An 18324-nucleotide genomic window follows, 5' to 3' on the forward strand; every position below is an offset into this window, starting at 1 on the left:
CAAAAGAACTGTTTCTGAAAACTGAAAAAAAAAGTTATTATAGTGATAGGTAGCAAATCTGAGATTCATATACGGCAGCACAAGTCATAAAAGGTTCTACACTTGGGCCAAGGATTTTACTAGCAGAACAACACCGCCTTCGCAAGTAACACTTGAATGCAGAGAAAATAACAGTGGGATGAATGTTGTAATGTTTGGAGTCGGGCATGAATAGATGGTAGCTGGCCCGTGCCGCCGTCCAACTTATCCACGCTGAGGACGTTGTTGAAGGTAGAGACTTGTTCTCGTCGAGAACGAGGAATATGGGATTTATTTACAGTATATACATCAGAACGTTACAGTTCATCAGTCTAACATGCCTGAAAGAGGAATGCACTCTCAGCAGCCGCAGAACAGCTGCTTATAAACACTCTGTCCTCCCTAGATCTCTAGGTGAGAGGAAAACGGCCGTTCAACCTGCTACCAATTCGGAGCGTTCAAAGTCACCGCAGCCGACCCGCCTTTGAGGGGGGGGGGGGTTACACACGCACGCTTCCGCACAGGTTTCACTGACCACGCCGAGGTGAGTGGGTTCTCGCAGATGCGGTGGTTGACCCGAGCAGGCGCCTCTTCATCCCAGTGTTGACTCCGCCGACAATGGGCGCCGCGTCTGGCCATGACTTCTAAGCTGCGTGATACCCCTGACACACGGGCACTCTAAAGTCCTTTAGGTAAGGGGACATCTACCGGAAAGGCGTTCAAGTGGAGTGACACACGACAAAGGAGTATCTCCTTTACGGCAAAGTTCCTTTTCGGGAAAGGAGATCGTGCAACTACTTTTCGAGCGGAAAAAGAGTTACTCTCGCACACAGCGTGCACAACTCGTCAATAGAAGGAAACCTGCCACACAACTATGGTGCCTATAGGTATTTTTTTATCTTGCGAAAATGTTTTAATTGTTAGCGGTAATATAATTTGTCGAATAGTGAAGATTTCCTCTAGCTATACTATCAAACGCTCGCATAACGTCGCTAGTGCCGCCATGTTGAATTCCGGCAGTGTGGACGTTGTTTGCTGCGCACATGTGGGGTGTTCACGTCGCGAGATGGAGACTGCACAATCAGCGCCCGCAGCAAATACCCAGAAGAAAGCACAGTTGTTCGAATAACATATTGAATAAAACGCGTTACGCATGCGCGCACAAAGGAAAGGACGACAGAAACGGGGGCATCCCCAGAATGAACAGCACGCACAACAAAACACCGGCTGCACATAGTTGCTGGACCAAGTTAAATGGCTGCTAACAACGAAAAAACGCGAATAAAATAAACTACCATAAGCATTATTAGCCATCAACAACGAAAAAAATATATTTTTAGGTTCTACAGTAGCTAAGTGTAATTAAATGCGCAGCTTTTTAAGAATGGTTTCTCTGTTGTGGTTTTAACAGCCAGCGCTATTTTTCTTGCGGCGTTCATCTGAAGAACTACCTAAAGAAGTTCGGTGCGGCGCCTTGTGTCATCGGCGCAACTCCTTTCTGTAAAGGGTCCTTCAGAGTAGCAAAAGGGGTTTACTGGAAAGGACTTTAGTTTTGCCCGTGTGTCAGGGGTATGAGATGGCAGCGCTCACGCAACCCGTGGCGGCCACGGCGACTCCCCGAACAATACTTGGTCCGCCGACCGCGTTTAGTCACAGCGGCGCGAGGTGGATGCTGATGCGGCACACCGTCGTCCCTACACAACGAGTCGCCACAGCAGGTGGGGAAGGATTCCAAGGTCGCTTCTGGGAAGCTCGCCACCCTTGCAGCTGCGGCTGGGTCGGAAAATATTGTAGGTCGGTACCCTTGCAAGCCGTTCGTAACAATGTATTGCGTCTAATTGCGGCAACGAAAGGGGGCTGTTGCACGTCATCATCAATGCTTTGCGTACTCTGTTCAATCATAGGGCATGTAATTTTAAGTACTTTGCTCCTTTCCTTTATCGTTTACACTGATCTCAGGAGGAAGCTATTGACAACCTCCTAGCCAGAACCCTGCGTACGTGTCTTGAAGTACCATGTGAACCTGCGAGCGTTTGATCGTAAGGCGGCGCGAATGAAGGCCTCTATATACTTATGTGTTTTTTGCATAGATATGTGTTTCTAGGAGTTTTATTTGTCTCGTGTTGATTCATCATCACCACACCAACTCATTCGGTGTCGTTATTCTGTGAGTGGCATCACTCATGATGCGTACCTTTTCCACACATTCGATTGCATAAAAAAAGAAACATCAGAGGTTCCTTAAGCAATTCTTATGAGCTGTGAACGCGAAAGCATTATTGCCCAATTGAACGCCTCTAAGCGGTCCTTCGAGTTATGAACTCCTCGCGGTCAAGCGAGAGCGTTGAAACGCTTGGCCAACGCGTCCTAAATAGCACAAGACCGATGTATTTCGATCTCTGACGTCAGGCTATCTTGCCCGACTGCCATAGAATCTAGGGGACGCTCCCGATTAAGCCGCGGTGATTTTGACGTCACCGCTTTTATCACACTCAGTTTGGCGATAGAAATTTTGGTCCATGATGTCTTGAAGCAAAATGAACAGGCCAGCAATCCAGGAGGGGCTGGTTTAGCCCAGTGGGTACGGCACTCGGCTTCTTAATGGAGGGTTGTAGGTTAGAAACTCACTCCCGCCAATGTTTTTCCTTTTAAAATTACTGTTTCTAATTACGTTAATTTCTTCATAGCGGTTAATGAGGCGCAGTTAGAACACAGGATAGAGCTTGCGCGTACTATAGGAATAAGCGGATAACACTGGCTTCCGAGAGCGAGGGCGACGTGACAACACCTCCTGCAGCAATAGTGCGCCAGGTGTTGCGCGAGGCGAGAGGGCATCATGGTGAGGTGACGTCACGAGGATACCCTCTCCCCTCGCGCAACACCTGGTGCGCTATTGCTGCAGGAGGTGTTTCCTTTCGCTCGCTATTCTGCGTCGAGGCGCGCTTGTGACGTGGCATCGCAGCCAATGGAATAATTTAGGAGCAAGTTTTCGTTCCTCCAGACGACTTACGCCGCCTTTTTCACTCAATGGGCCATTTGATGCTTTCGTATAATAAAAAACTCCTGGAAAGCAGCTTGTTGTCTTAAGCATTTTTCTTTTAGCTCGATGTGGCTTGACATATCATTGTCGATCTCAGTATGTGAAACTACCGCGCAAGAGGTCACAAGGGCGTTCTCGCTATGACGGCGACAGGTACACCTGTTACAGCGTCTGTCCTATTTTCTTGGACAATTGTGTCTTACTTCTATAAGAAAAGTTAATGAATGGCGTGACGGGCGTACCTGACAACCTGTCAACGTAATTTGGCACGAACGTCATCTTTGCCTTCGGTCTATTGTCCAGGCGATTCGGCCCAGTAGTACTGACAGCTTTCCCGATACAAAATGCCACCTATACTTAGCCTGAACGAAAAAGCTGAAGTAGAAAATGTGATATGAAATGAAGCAGCAAATTTGCAGTATTGAAGCACGTGCTCCTGTAGGAACGTGGAAAAGTTTGGAAAAACTCGCTGAAGAGAGCCCCACCATCTTGATCAGCTGAGTTTGGTAGGCATCATACAAATGGCTCTTATATAAATTTTTCTTTTTATTTGTGAACTGTCGGCCGTCTACTCATCGCACGTGTTTCAGCAGAAAGGAAGTATACTCATGAATGGCGTTTTACCTTCTGTCACCGAATGTTGTACACTATATATTGTACGTGCACACACATAAGAATGTGCGGATTGTTTGAACGGAGTCGTTTGGCGAATTGAGATGCAAGAAAGCAGAATGGCCCGGAAGTGCTGGCGCACATGAAACGCGCCGGGGGTCGTTAAAAGGGGCTTTGCGCGCTGCCGCAAGGCGTGGAAGAAGCAAACGGAAAATAACCTCGTGCGCATATTTTACGTCTGAAGGCGACTGACGTGATGCTGAGACCCCGGAAGTACTTTCTTTATCGAGACAATGCGCTGGCTTCAGATACGCAGGCACGCAGATGTATTTCAGATGAGGCCTGTTCTTGTTACCCCTTTTCTAATCTCCTTCGTTCTTGTTTTGTTTTTTATACTCGGTGGAAAGCTTAGAGATAAGCTTCAACATGGCGCAGAAAGCAGCGTGAATTTTCTTTTTTTCGGTGAATAATGAAACGCACCCTGTAAATTGCCGGGAACTATAATAGCAAGCCATGTGCCATGCACCTTAGCGTCATTCAGGTATATCCCCCTTCCCAGTCGAAAGTCATGATATTCGCATTTGTCAAAAACTACCAAGGGTATGCAGCACTAGTATATTAAGCAGCACACGTTTGCGCACTGTTTTACAGACTGCTTGCTGCAAAGATATGCCAGCAATGCTTTTGCGCCACAAGAAGTGGCACAATGCGTAGAAGTGCATTTTTTGTTAATTTGAATTCTCAAAATTATAGAAAACACCGCCGCTGTGATTGCTCAAAGAAACAGTGTCTACGTTTCTGTACTGGAGCCGCTTTCTTTGAAAAAGCGCAAAAGTGCTCGAATCTTGTGGGACCTTCGCATACGGACAAAGCCAATTTGCTGTTCAGTGCCCACGAAAGTTGATTGTGCTGGCAAAATAGTGGAAAATAGGCGAAATATTCCTTATATTTCTAAACTTTCCTCCAAATTTCTTTATCTAGGGATAAATGCCTAGGATTGGCAGCACTGGTCGACAAGCAGCCGATGGTCGATTATGTTTGCTTTAACGTTCCTAGCTTTCTTTAACTGTCACAGTGGCTCAGGGGTCAACTAACGCGCCTTGCAAACGTGTTGGCCGTCAGGTCGGCAGTTTGAATTTTGGAGATGAAAAACTACCAGGGCGAAGTAAATAGTTTCATACCTCCATAAATGATGGCGGCAAACACAGTGTTTATGGCGAAAACACTGAACGAAAAAAACAGACTTTATTAGACAAATAAGTTGGATCGCATATAATATTTCGTTTTCCCAGCTTTTTCTCGTAAAGCAGTCACCAGTTCCTAAAGCAGCAACCGTAATGTGAACACAACGAATACGAGAAAGATGAGAGCTCGAACGCTACACTCGCGACACGGTTTGTGTCGGGGAGGAGGATGGCAGTTAAAGTAATGCAGGTACAAAGTATAAGGCATCATGTAAATGGGAAGCCATTAATAATTCTACGTGCAATATTACAATTTGAAATCAGAGATTCATTTCGGTAGGAAACAGCGAGATGGAGTTGTGTCAGTTACATGCCGACGTCTCTGGTTTCTGCCGAGCCGCAATTCCTGGATGACAAATCCTAATATTGCGCGTAAATTTGTGATAGACTGTCATCAAGATGCCACATGAATATTTGTACGCGTAATATAGAGGGCGTCTCAGCTACCGTTTGCCAATCTCTTAAGACAACAGAAAAGAAACAGGAAAAGAAAAACTGGTACAATATACGATTTGAGATCTACGATGTTAAGTCCTCAGTCCTCTTCCGCCACCAGCATCTTTTTTTACACTCATTACCTTGCTAAGTAAAGAAGATTACTATCTCAACATATTTAATTGTCGAGTTAAGGGCGTGGCTCGTCTCCAATGGGCAAGCTTTGATTCCGTATCTCAGATATTGCACTGAGTCATTTTCAGCGTCCCGATATGTGATACGTAATTATTTTTTTGCGCACTTTACTCGTAGGGCGCGAAAATACGAGAAGTCGCGCACGATTACGTGCCAGCGCGTTGCAAAAGCAGTGTGGCCCAAAAACTGATTTGGGGGAACTAAATGCGCTCATTGCCCGACTCTGAAACCACCTGGAAGCGTCAAGCTGTTGGTGTTTACGTTGTCTTCCGCTGATAGCGAGCTGCGTGTTCCGCATGCCGATCGCAGCCTATGCGAACACCACGCGCTCGTCGGGAATGAGCGGATTCAGTTCTTCCAAATCAGTTTTGGGGTCACACTGGCTTCGCGACGCGCTGGCACGTAATCGCGCGCGACTTCTCGTATTTTCGAGCGCAGCCGAAGGCGCATAGCACGCTGGAAAACTACTAAATGGGATATTTTACGGTGCAATAAAAGGGGGTTTCCCATCTGAAATGACGCTTTTATTTGAAATATGCTAAAACAGTCGATTGATTACCATCGTATACTTACCTGAATAATTAGCCGAACAAATGTTATCCTGGTCGCGGAAGAGGACTGACGACCGGACACCGTAGGTGTTATAATCGTATCTTGCATCTGCTTTTTAAAGAACTTCGCTAACGTGAGATGGGATACCCTGTATAGTGCCCGTCTTTCTTGCAGATTTAAAGTAGCGGTGCGCATCGCTCTTCCCGCTACCTTTGTATCGTCCTTCGTGCTTCGTGCGTCGCGGGCCATTCGAACAGCTCGTATTCGATATTAGATGCCTACTCCATACATCACAGGAGAAAGGACACCACGTGACGTTTCAGTGGCTGCCAAGTCACGGCGGCGTCACTGGAAATGAAGACGCCGATAATGCCGCTCGGGCAGCTCTTGAAGACGCACAAGAAGAGGCCATACCACTTTCACGATCCGACACAGCTAGCAGACTTCGAGTGCTTGCACAGGAGATCACGCTATCTCTATGGTGCACACCAAACAGCCAGACAAACCAGAGCAACCGTCAATACCATCTGCCCTCTTTGATGCATCTCTATATGCCAACTGCACTCCGCCGAAGAGAGGCGACTCTGCTTTATCGCTCATGGCTAGGGGTGGCTTTCACGAAATCTTACTCCTTCCGCATTGGAATGGCCGACAACGCTCTCCGTAATGCCTGTCTTTGCGAGGAGACGGTGGAACATATTATGTGCGACTGTCCTGAATATAATGTTGAACGATAGTTCCTGGCATCTGTTTTAGCGAACCTTGACAGTAGACCATTGTTCCTCGACACGATTTTCACATGCCGCCGACAGAAGGCATCGCAGGTGAAGGCGACAAAGGGAATACTTCGGTTTTTGAAAGAGACGGGATTGGACAAGCGGCTGTGAGAGTGATGTCACGTACCATGCCAGATTGATGGAATCCAACGGACGATGTGTGTGTGCTGTGCTATGTGCTCTCTCTCCCTCTCCCCCTTCCCCATCTTTATTCTCCCCCATCCCTCTCCCATGTGTAGGGTAGCAAACCGGTTATGCTAAACTGGTTAACCTCCCTGCCTTTCCTTTTCCACTTTTTCCTTCCTTCCTTCCTTCGTGCTAACGTTACGGTTACTTCTGCAAGTATTAGGCAACCAGCCCGAAAACAAGTTTTGCAATGGAAGCACTTCGCGCTCTATTTCCCTCGAGGCATTTCCACTTCGAACAACACCAATTTTTTTTTTAAATTCTGAATTCCATTCCTAATAGGCTCAGTCCTGAAAAGCTGTACGGGTAAATGAATTTACTCTCGAGGGAGTTCTTTTGGATCATATCTCGCACATATAGTTCATACGCGTGCACACTCGAGATTGCCCGGGTTCTTTGTTCTGGTGTTCTTAATCCAATCAGCTTATACTCTGTTGTGTTCCGGCGGCCCCGATCATTCACGTCTTGCTCCTAGGATAAAAAGAAAAAAGTACAAAAAGGAAAGCAGCCAATATTTTCGGCCTCCACAGCGCCTCTTTCTTATCTTCTCTTTCCATTTATGCACCCGCTAAAACAAAAAAAAAGGAAAGAAAAAGAAAGAAAGAGAAAAACCACCGCTCTCCAGCCCCCGCAGTCAGTCTTTAGGATAAGCTTTCGACAGCGCGTGTATTAATCCGCATTTGAACGAATACATTGTTGGAAAACAGAAACACACGTAGAAGATAAACCCCCACAATTAGTGACGGCGTTCTTAGGGCCCAATTCTTACAATCGGGCAGCGTCGTTCCGCCCAATCCTCAAAAAGAGAGTAACTCGGAACGTGCCCAAGATAGCTACCATTCAAAGTTTTACTTCTTGGTTATGTTTCACGGATATTGGCTTTTCATTAATGGAAACACTTCAACCCATGTCTGCAATGCAAAACGAGCGCCGACATCGTTCGTGTGCAATGCGCTATTACCAGTAAGATAGTAAACAACAAAAAAGTGCCACTTATTGACATTTTTGCTCGGAATAGCAAACGGACAGCGATTTCCTTATGCTACCCGCCGCATAAGAGTGAACTGACGACCAGAAATAGTGCAAACCGAACGGCACTGCTCAGTGAATACGGACATCGTTTTTTTTTTTGAAAACCCTATTTGGGTATACTATTATCTGCGTGCAACTATTGCGAGATGGAAACTTTCCCTAGCCTATGGTGGTTCTGTCGTTTCCGACACACAATTTTTATCGTCAGTGTACAGCATTGCATTTCGTTTCGCATATTTTTTAGACGCAAGGAAGAGTCACACCGCGACTTGTTCTGGCAGCTGTAGAACACCTTGAACCTGAGAATAAATAAGCCATAAAGCGGAACACAGAAGCGACAAAGGCATTTTAAAGGAAACCTTTCTTCGCGAGTAGCCCACCGTGTGTGGTGGCGTTTATATATATATATATATATATATATATATATATATATATATATATATATATATATATATATATATATATATATATATATATATGTGTGTGTGTGTGTGTGTGTGTGTGTGTGTGTGTGTGTGTGTGTACAAACATCAAGCTTTCTCAAACACTACATAAAAAGGAAGTCACTACAGGAAGTCACCACAGTAAAGGAAGTAAACTGCCATCAGATATGCATCTCAATACGCCACATTCATCTTAATGGCATATCACGTGGTATTCAAAGGCTTCTTTGGGTTTATTACATCTCTTAGATTTGGCCTAGACCACACGTACACCATTCTTTGGCTACTGGTTATGTGGCACCGGGTATGTGCTACTGTGTATGTGGCCACTCTTGCCTAATGGGCATGTACCTCTGTGACAAAAAGCGCACAGAATGATGAAGGTTGTTACCTGGTATCAGAACATCGTAACATTGTGGCATTCATTCCGGCACTCTCGCTCGTCACTTATGCCGCTACAATCGTTGCAGGGTGCAATGCAGCGCCAATGTAGCAGAAATAAAAAAAAAACAAGACAGTGCCAAAATATACTTTCCCAATAAACTACTAGAGGTAATCGGGATTGTAGAGCTAGCACGGGCATTACTGTTAGTACATGCGCTACTGTTAGCATTTAGGCTTTTTACTTCAGACGTTCTTTTTGCTTCATATATCTATGCTTTAGCTGCCCTTATCTGCCCAAATTTTGAATACATTTTACTTTTATAAGTGTAGAAGGCAATAAACTCTACGTACATTTGTAATCGGTGCCTACTGTGGCATTTTTAAAGCAAGAGTTTGTTTATATGGATCAATTTCCTCAGTCACAATGGCATTCGAAGGCAGAAGCACGAAAGAGAGATAGCAAATGATAAATGAAAGGTAGGGAGGTTAACCAGGACTGAGCCTGGTTGGCTACACTACACGGGGGAAAGGGAAAAATGGGATGGAAAGAACAAAAAAAGAAGAAGAGAAAGTCCACTGGGGATATCATTCGGGTCACTCAGTCCGCATCACAGACAATGACTCAATTTGATAGCTTTCAAATATCACAGCAGTGCTTTTGTGGCTTTACGTAGTTGCGATATGCGAGGTCATGGTCCCAAGATCTTGTTCAAGGTGAACGGTTTTATATGTAACTGACTGAGAGCTGTGCAGCGGTCATGTCTTTCATCGTCAAAACATGGCAGTAGCACAGTAGGTGTTCTATAGTTTCCTCGACACCGCTGGCATTGCACTCGGCGCTATCAGCCATTCCAGTCAAAAACATATGCATTGGTGAATGCGAGGCCCAACCGTAAGCGGCACAGCATTGTTTCCTCATTTCGCGGAAGCCCTGGTAACAGCTCCAGTTGTATAGATGGATCGAGGGAATGCAATCAATCCTGTGTGAATTCAGGTGTGTGCCACTTCTCCAATGTCATACGGTGCGCTAGCTTGCTCAAGTGTTGGGCTGCGTCAGTCCGCGATAAAGGTACACAAACAAGGGTTGCTCCTTCATGTGCTTTCCTAGCAGTTTCGTCAGCGAAGTCATTGCCGGAGATACCGCAATGGCCAGGCAACCACTTAAACATGACGTCGTGTCCTTTCGTAATCATATGATGGTGCATTTCTTGTATCTCCGGCATGATTTGTTCACAGGACCCGCGATGAAGCGATGACAGAACACATTGTGGGGCCGCATTCGAATCGCAGAATATAGCCCACCGATTAGCTGGTTAGTTGTTAATACAATCAACGGCACCTCGGGGGGCAACAAGCTCCGAACCGCTCGATGTTGTCAAGTGTCAAATCTTGCAGCGGATGTTTATTGATCGTGATGGTATAACCACTGTGTCGGTGTAGCTAGTCTGAATGGAAGAGCCATCTGTGTATATCTAGACTCGGTCAAAGTAGAAAGTGCGCAAACAATCTAGAGCTGCTTGCTTGAAGGCCAAGGTAGGCAGGTCGGTCTTCTTTTTATCCCTGGAACCATAGGACGCTCTTGAGGTTGTTTTAAACACCACGAAGCTGAGGTTGAACGTGTTGAGGGTGTGAAGCCCGGTGGTAGGAAGGCACGATGGATGCTGACCTCGTTGGAGAAGGACGCCTGTGGTCGACGTTCTCTGGTCGTCGTTCTCCGGCAGGCAGGCAAGAGAGCTTGATTGCATCCATGAAACATGACGAACATGTGCCCTAAGCGTGTTGGCGCGAATGTAAGTCGTCATTGGATGGTCTTGAGCCATTATAATGGTTCTTGCTGTTGAGGCGCTCCGCGGAAAGCCTAGTCAAATAAGTAGTGCCTGTGCTTGCACGCTCTGAAGTTCTTGACGATTTGTCTTGCATGTTTTAGCAAGCACGGGAGAGCTATAGCGTAGGAATCCGATAAAAAGTGCTTGATATAACTTGTAGCATGGAGCCCACTGACGATCCCTATGTTTTGCCGCCGGTGAACTTGAAGACGTCAACAATAGATTAGAACTTCTTCAAGTGGTTAACCTCAGGGCGAGAGAAGTCCCGGTCATTAATGGCACAAAAAACAGATGATTTCTTTTGTATGATATAGGCTGGTCATTGATGCATACAGGATAACGAGACATCCCTTTTCGCGTAAAAGTGACTAACGCACATTTTCCTGTTGATATGGTAAGGCGTTGTGTGTGAGGATAGTCAGATGCATGTGTTGCTGCTTTCTGTAGCCTTGCGTGAACCTGCAAGCGAGTGACCGCTAATGTCCAGATGCAGATGTCATCGGCGTAGATTAAGACACTCACTGTTTTCGGTAGGGATTCGGCCACCCCAAAAACCACGAGGTTGCAAAGAATCGGGCTTAGAGCACCGCCTTTGGGAACACCTCGGCATGTGTAGTGGTCGGTAGCCATACCATCTTCCGTACGTACGAACAAGGACCTTTGTGTCCAGTAGTTTCGGATCCATCGATATACTCGCCCTCCTAGTTCAATTGTCAAAAGTGCGTCTAGAGTTGTTTGATGGGAAACGTTGTCGTAAGCGTTTTCCACGTCAAAAAGGAGTGCTATACTGATAATCTCTCCCAAGATTTTGCTGTTTTACAGATGATACTGTCAATCGATGAACGGCCTCGTCGAAATCCCGCCATAGAGTCGGAATAACTTTTTTGGTGTTCAAGGCACCATTCGAGACGCACGAGGACCATACGTTCCATAAGCTTCTTGACGCAGTTGGCAAGTGCTATAGGCCGGTACGATGCCAGTTCCAGTGGTGACTTTCCTGCTTTTAGCAGCTGTACCAGGCGGCTGCGTTTCCGATCCCGTGGGACGACCCCCTCTTGCCATGAACTATTAAAAAGGCTGAGGAGTTCTCTTCGTGCTAGTCGACATAGGTGGCGCAAAGCAGTATATTTTATGCCATTGGGCCCTGGTGAAGGCGAACACCTACAGAGCGCCTAAGCTTCCGTAGAGAACGGATGTCCATACTTGTATCTCGTGGACCGGGGATGCCGCGTAAAGCCATGTCAGGAACTAAAACTGTGCCGCCAGTGACTTTCGCACAAAGTTCCTCTGCAAAGTCTATCTCACGGCGGTTTTGATAGAGAGCAAGGGCGTTAAAAGGACGTCGCTGCTGGGGACATGAGCAAAGACATCGTAGGCTACGCCACACGAGGGACAACGGCTTGCAAGGGTCAGTGACTCGTAGAAGCATTTCCATATTTGATACGCTAGCTTATCTATTCGGCGTTTTATTTTCTTTTGCATGCGCCGAGATTCTCTGAGGTCAAGAATTGTCTTCGTGCGCCTGTACCTCCTTTCAACTCAATGACGTAGTGCACGAAGCCTTCCCAATTCCATGTCATTCTTTGTACGCTTTGATCAATGTGTGAAGCAATCTGTACAATCTTGCATTGCGTCTGAAATTGTCTTCCGATCTGCGTGCGATATGTTTCTTGCATGTGTCTTCGACCTGATCTTGAAAAACTCACCAGTCGATTTGGCGAGATACAACCGGTAATGCGGCGTCTAGTCCATCGATTTTCATATAGGTCGGAATATGATCACTTCCATGGGTTTCATTATCAGTGAGCCACTGCACGCTCGAAGTCAGGCAACGTGACACCATAGTCAAGGCAGCTGCTGTACGTTATTCCTAGCAGAAATGTCGCGCTTCCGTCATTAGAAGACACAGGTTGTGGCCTGATGCAAAGGATATTAGTGACCTGCCCCTTGAATTAATTCTGGAGCTTCCCCATATATGGTGGTGAGCGTTGAAGTCCTCTGTTATTATCCAAGGACCGAGAGTAGCAGCCATAATATATTTTCAAACTGACTTGTTGGGGAAAGGTAGACGCCAATAACAGAAAAAGACAGCCTCTTCTTTTTCTTAGTAACACAGAGGTATTTGTTACGTCGTGTGGCGCTACGGGTTGGGAGAAATACGCAAGGTCCTTGTGAATGTAAACTAGCACCTTACTATTACGGACACACGTGATTGAAACAAAAGTTTTATACCCTGATAGTCTTATCGAGGCTGGTAAGTTTGCTTCACAGATGACCAGTTTAATTTTTAATTGTAGGTTTTTACGTGCCAAAACCACTTTCTGATTATGAGGCACGCCGTAGTGGAGGGCTCCGGAAATTTCGACCCCCTGGGGTTCTTTAACGTGCACCTAAATCTAAGTGCACGGGTGTTTTCGCATTTCACCCCCATCGAAATGCGGCTGCCGTGGCCGGGACTCGATCCCGCGACATCGTGCTCAGCAGCCTAACACCATAGCCACTGAGCAACCACGGCGGGTATGACCAGTATAGGAAACTGCCTAAAATCTAAAATACGTGAGCTAAGGCCTCTCGCATTCCATTGGAATGCGGAGGCACTTCTGACATCATCTCGGAACGGTCGCTGCTACTGTCGATGAGCCATGGTTCTGCTGTAGAAGTTCTCAGGCACTGGACTTCTGAAGGCTCGCTAAAACCTGATTTATTGCATCCAGCACTTGCAACGCACTTCGAGCTGTTGGCGTCTGTAGCTTCTCCCGAAGAACACGAATAGCACTCATCAGAAAGCTGATCATGACAACAACTTGTTGATCCTGGTCCGACAATTTATCAGGAACAGACGAGGTTTTTCTTGGTGCAGATGTCTGATTTCGCTCAGTAGGAGCATGCGGCCTCGGTAGTGCAGGCCAAGCGTCAGCAGCCTGCACTATCGAGGTTCGATGCAACGCAGCAAAGCCACAGGTCTCCTTGAGCAGTAAAGCACCTGCAAGGCATTTTCTCCTGCAGAACTGCTAGCGCCGCGTTGAAACACGACGTCGACGCTCCAGCTTTCATGATTATGTATGCCATGTCCGGTTTTGGAATGGCGCTGGCTCGCTGGGCACGCCGCCCTGGTGTCAGCAGGCGAGCGGGTGCCGCTCCGTAAACCTGCTGGCCGCTTCAGTGTTCTGCGCATGCGTAGTGAAGTCTCCGCTCGCAGCAGTGGGCCGTAAATCGGCCGAGTTAAGAGTTTCTAATGTGTAGAATCAGCACACGCAACGTGAACTGTCACACCGAAATAACACTCGGTGGTTGTTCCGCAATACTCGTATGCCTTAAGCGCGCACAGAAGGCGACGGTAAAATGTTAAAAGCAAAGCTTTATTCCATGTATAGTGGCGTATGTCACGCGAACTTGCGGATAAGCGCCAGTGGTTGTCGTGTCACTGGTCTTCCAGCATGAGTATTTACGTATTCTTGCGAAACACTTCCATTCCGATGAAAAACAGTAATTTCTTCTGCACAGCAGATGAAATGGGGTAATTCGCTGGTGAACATAACGAGGTTAGTAGGCAACGATTGGACGAACAAACGTTTAATTCGGAAGACATAGCAAGATTCGTCGACGAACAGTTCATTCAAGCACTGATGTCTGTTGTGCAGCCACGCCGACGCCGTCATCCTCGGTCAGCGTGTCCGTGCTGCAACCGTACTTTAAGCCAATGGTCAGGGTGCTAGTGCCGCTGGAGGCCAAGCTGTAGTGGCCGCGGGATCCTCCGTACGACCAAGCACGAAGCCTGCTTACTCCGTGGTCAATGCCCATGGCAGCTGTGTCTGTGCCTTCGGTGAAGGTCACCGACCTCTGTCTTGTGGTTACTTCTGGCAGTTCCAGGACACGTTCGTTCATGTCGCTGTTGCTGTGAACGACCGATCCGAACACGCTGGAGGTGGAGTCGGAACCTGCCAACAAAGGACGTTGCGGTTCAGTCTCCTCGGATGAGCAGCACGAATGGAAGCAGCCCATGCTTTTGAAGTCCTGGCCGTTTCTGCGGGAGATGCGAAGAAAACTGCAGTGGCCGTCGTGTCTCTTCGTCGAAGGTACACGCGTTCCGCACCTTCAAAGGTTCTGCTCCGAAATCATCGCTTCAGAATCTGCCGCTCGTTGCCTTTCTGACCAGCAAGACCGTAGCACCCAAACGGAACACTGCCTGCGGTCCATCAGCTCCGTCCAATTTCTGCGCTGGCAAAAGAAAGCAGCCCCAATTATTGCGAGACGCGTATTTCTTGGCCAGGCGCTTTTCTGTCGTAATTTTATACAGCGGTCTGAAGGCTCGCTCAAAAACTAGTGAACGCAGACAAGTATTGCGTGGCCACTGCACGCGTCGCGCATAACGTATTCTTGCGTGGAAGAGAGACGTTGATACCATTTCGTGCGTCATTGATGACGCTGGAAAATGCAGTGGAATCAGTCTTATCGGGCACGAACAACGCCTTCCAATATTATCAGTTTGTTAAAAAGAACAGAATCAAAACGGAAGCACATGTTGCTTGTTTGTCTTTCTTTTTCATCCATGTTTCTCATTTCGTTTTTATTGTTGTTATCCTAGCTGCGATTGGAGGCCATGTATGTTTAACGACTATTTGTCTTCAATTCTACTCACTTCTTATCGCCTTGAAGATTTTAGCGGCGTGGCTGTGTCGTTGCACAGCTAAGCAACAGGACGCGGGTTCGCCTCGTCCTTGCCTGGGGGCAGAATGCAAGAACGCCCGTACGCCATGCATGGGGTGCACGGTAAAGAACCCCAGGTGGTCAAAATTTAGCCAGAGTTCTTCACTAAGGCGTGAATGCCGGCCACGACGGCCGCATATCGATGGGGACGAAATGCGAAAACACCCGTGTATTTAGATTTCGGTGCACGGTAAAGAACCCCAGGTGGTCCAAATTGATCCGCAGTACCCCCTACAGCGTACCTCATCACGAGTTCATGCTTTCGGCACGTAAAACCCGATAATTTAATTCACTATGACATGCCTAATAACCAGATCTAGGCTATCAAACGTAAGAGTACAAAACTTAAAGTGAAGCCTGCATACTCTGTCTAAGGGGCTCAGACGCCTTTCGGGAAACGGTGAACACACGTGACAGCCGCCCGATCGCCAGTTTAATTCCCAGTCTCCACCTTGGACGCATGCAGCGCGGCCACGCGCATTCCTTCAACTCTTTCCTCATCTTCGTTTCTCGCCGCTGAATGTGGCACATGACGCTGCTTTAAGAAATGCGTTCCACCACACCCATCGGAGCGATGTCGTGTTCGTGGGATCCGGGTGTTCGGCCACTCTTGTCTCGTCAATTTAGACGGCTTGGGGCCTTCTAGTGCACACGCACGAAAATTAAAAGGGCGTTAAATTGAAGCTTGGAACGAAAAAGACGCCCCAGGTTATCGTAGAGCTACGTAGGAAGCAGTAATAATACACAATTATCGCAAGAAGCCGAAATAAAACCCACATGCGCGCATTCAAACTGTGCGGGCCTAAAACCGGAAGGGTGGCTTTCCTTCACAAGAAATACGTACCGATCGCGGATGTGAGGTAACTGAACGTAGCCGGCGGGTAGTGGCAGATCAAAGAACGCTTTATTGCTTGGTGTTGCTGGTTTTATAACGAAACAGAAAAGGGTCACATGACTGGACATGATAGCAAGGGTGCGACACGTGTAATCTGTCTTGCTCATGCTATACATCAGCACGCGGGCTTGATAACGTTACATCACGCGTGCTTGATAACACTACAGGATGCAGTGCAGACTAAAAATCTAGGCCGATGTCGAAGGTAGTACAGTCAAAACAAACCACAGGGTACATCACTAATGCATCCAAGAATACCTTGTTTTTCTTCCATGTCAACCACTGTTGACTCACCTTTTTCCCCTATCGTCGGTTACATGTTGACGTCAAGACCCTGCATAATAAAGCCATGTGACGTGATGCGCGCGATTTGGAGTTATCTAGGAGGCGTTGACAAATTAAGTATATTAAGCTCTCGAACATCACTAGGCCACCCAGCCCAGCTCGTAAAGCAGCAGCGCCTTGCTTCCTAGGTGCCAGGAGCATTTGTAAGCGTTGTGCACTGTGCGCGGCTGTCGTCATTCTTTGAGTGAGCCCGTAGCGGACGAAGTGAGTGAATCAGCGGACGAAGCACCTTCATGTGTAGTGCAAGAATTATCAGTCGAAATTCACAACGCAGGATAACACTAGGCAACATCAGCCATAGTGATGGACGGTACTGCGAACTTTCGTCCTCAAGTTTTCCAGATTATTCCACGACAGTGCCTGAGAAAACTAAAACCATGGGTTGTCCTTGCTCGAGATGCAAGCCCTGGAAGATGCAAAGCGACAGCAACGAGCTGTTGGAGCTCACATTCGCGCCAGACACGAGCGGGCTCGACTACGAGACATCGCCCTGTTATAGTGATCCCCCTCTTCCGCTGCCACCGCAACTGTGTCGGCGACGAATGTCGGTGCCATCGCAACAACCTGGCGGTTCCCGCTCGAGTTGGGCCCTTTCGCCGACACAGCCTGGTTCACCGGAACAAGAGCTGTCCGAGTCGCTGCCGCGACCATCTACGTCCACTGCGAGTCCCATGCAGCAACAAGCAGAGCATGGACCACTCGCAGGATCACCGCAACGACCCCGCCTGTACAGCTCGCGCCGTCCTCGCCAGTTACGGCGACGAGCTAGAACGTCTCGCCGAAGGCTTTCGATGTCACGGCGTAGATTCGCCTCTCTGGAACCGGCGTTGGAGACTATTGCAGAGGAGTCCACTGAAACCTAGTCTTTCAGTACGGTCGAACCTTCCGGCAGCCACAGGGAGAGCACGTGCGGCGACCGCGACACTGGTTTCCCACCTGACGGCGCTACAAGCAACTCCGACGCCATGAAAAAAAGGCCTAAAGCTCTGTGACGTGAGACGCCGGCACAGCACTCAAGTGTGTGACCGCAGTTATCCGGACGGTGCCATCCAATTCAGCAGGCAATGTCCTATACGTTGGCAGAGGCGAGGGCAGCTTAGGCACGCTTCGCGATTGTCTCGCCTAAGTTAAATGGTACCGCGCTTAGCATCGAGGGCAGGCTTTCGAAATTCGTGTGAAGTGCAAAGGCAACATTTCGACCAGCGCGTCTGGTGCTGAAAGTATGAGCAGCGCGTATTGGATGAAAGGTCGACCCTGTTCTCTGAAGGGCCGACGTGTCACAAAGCATTTGCATCAGTAATGTCGTGTGCTTTGTTTACCGCTGCACTGTGTGAAAACCTGAAAAGCTTTCGCCGTACCAAGTTGCCTAATATAACTTTTATGCGCATCATGACGCAAATGCATGCGCAGTGGAGGGTTCCATTCTGCAGCAGCCAAGCAGCCATTGCAACGTAGATTATGCGCAGCTTTCGCGATTGATGACTACAAGATCTGTGTGTGCCCTTTATGCACACCCTAGGGCATATACGCTAGGTATCTTCTTTCTTTTCCATAATTGCTCATGTGCTGCATTCATCTTGTCGCGGTGCAATGAACTTTATCTTCTTGTTTTATATTTCTTGCCACCCGTATAT

The 18324-nt window shown here is 47.6% G+C and overlaps 1 long non-coding RNA gene across 2 annotated transcripts; it reads right to left on the reverse strand.

Moving 5' to 3' along the window:
• Positions 1-14081: 14081 nt before the first annotated feature.
• LOC135909071 (uncharacterized) lies at positions 14082-16563 on the reverse strand. 2 transcript variants are annotated; one of them, XR_010566555.2, is made up of 2 exons: positions 16295-16563; positions 14082-14956 (listed from the first exon to the last, which is right to left on the reverse strand). It is a non-coding gene; the product is annotated as an uncharacterized lncRNA (long non-coding RNA). The 2 variants fall into 2 exon arrangements; XR_010566556.2 differs by having other exon boundaries at positions 14082-14961.
• Between the last annotated feature and the right edge of the window lie 1761 nt (positions 16564-18324).

Source organism: Dermacentor albipictus, unplaced genomic scaffold (assembly GCF_038994185.2).
Source record: "Dermacentor albipictus isolate Rhodes 1998 colony unplaced genomic scaffold, USDA_Dalb.pri_finalv2 scaffold_24, whole genome shotgun sequence".
Lineage (NCBI taxonomy): Eukaryota > Metazoa > Arthropoda > Arachnida > Ixodida > Ixodidae > Dermacentor > Dermacentor albipictus.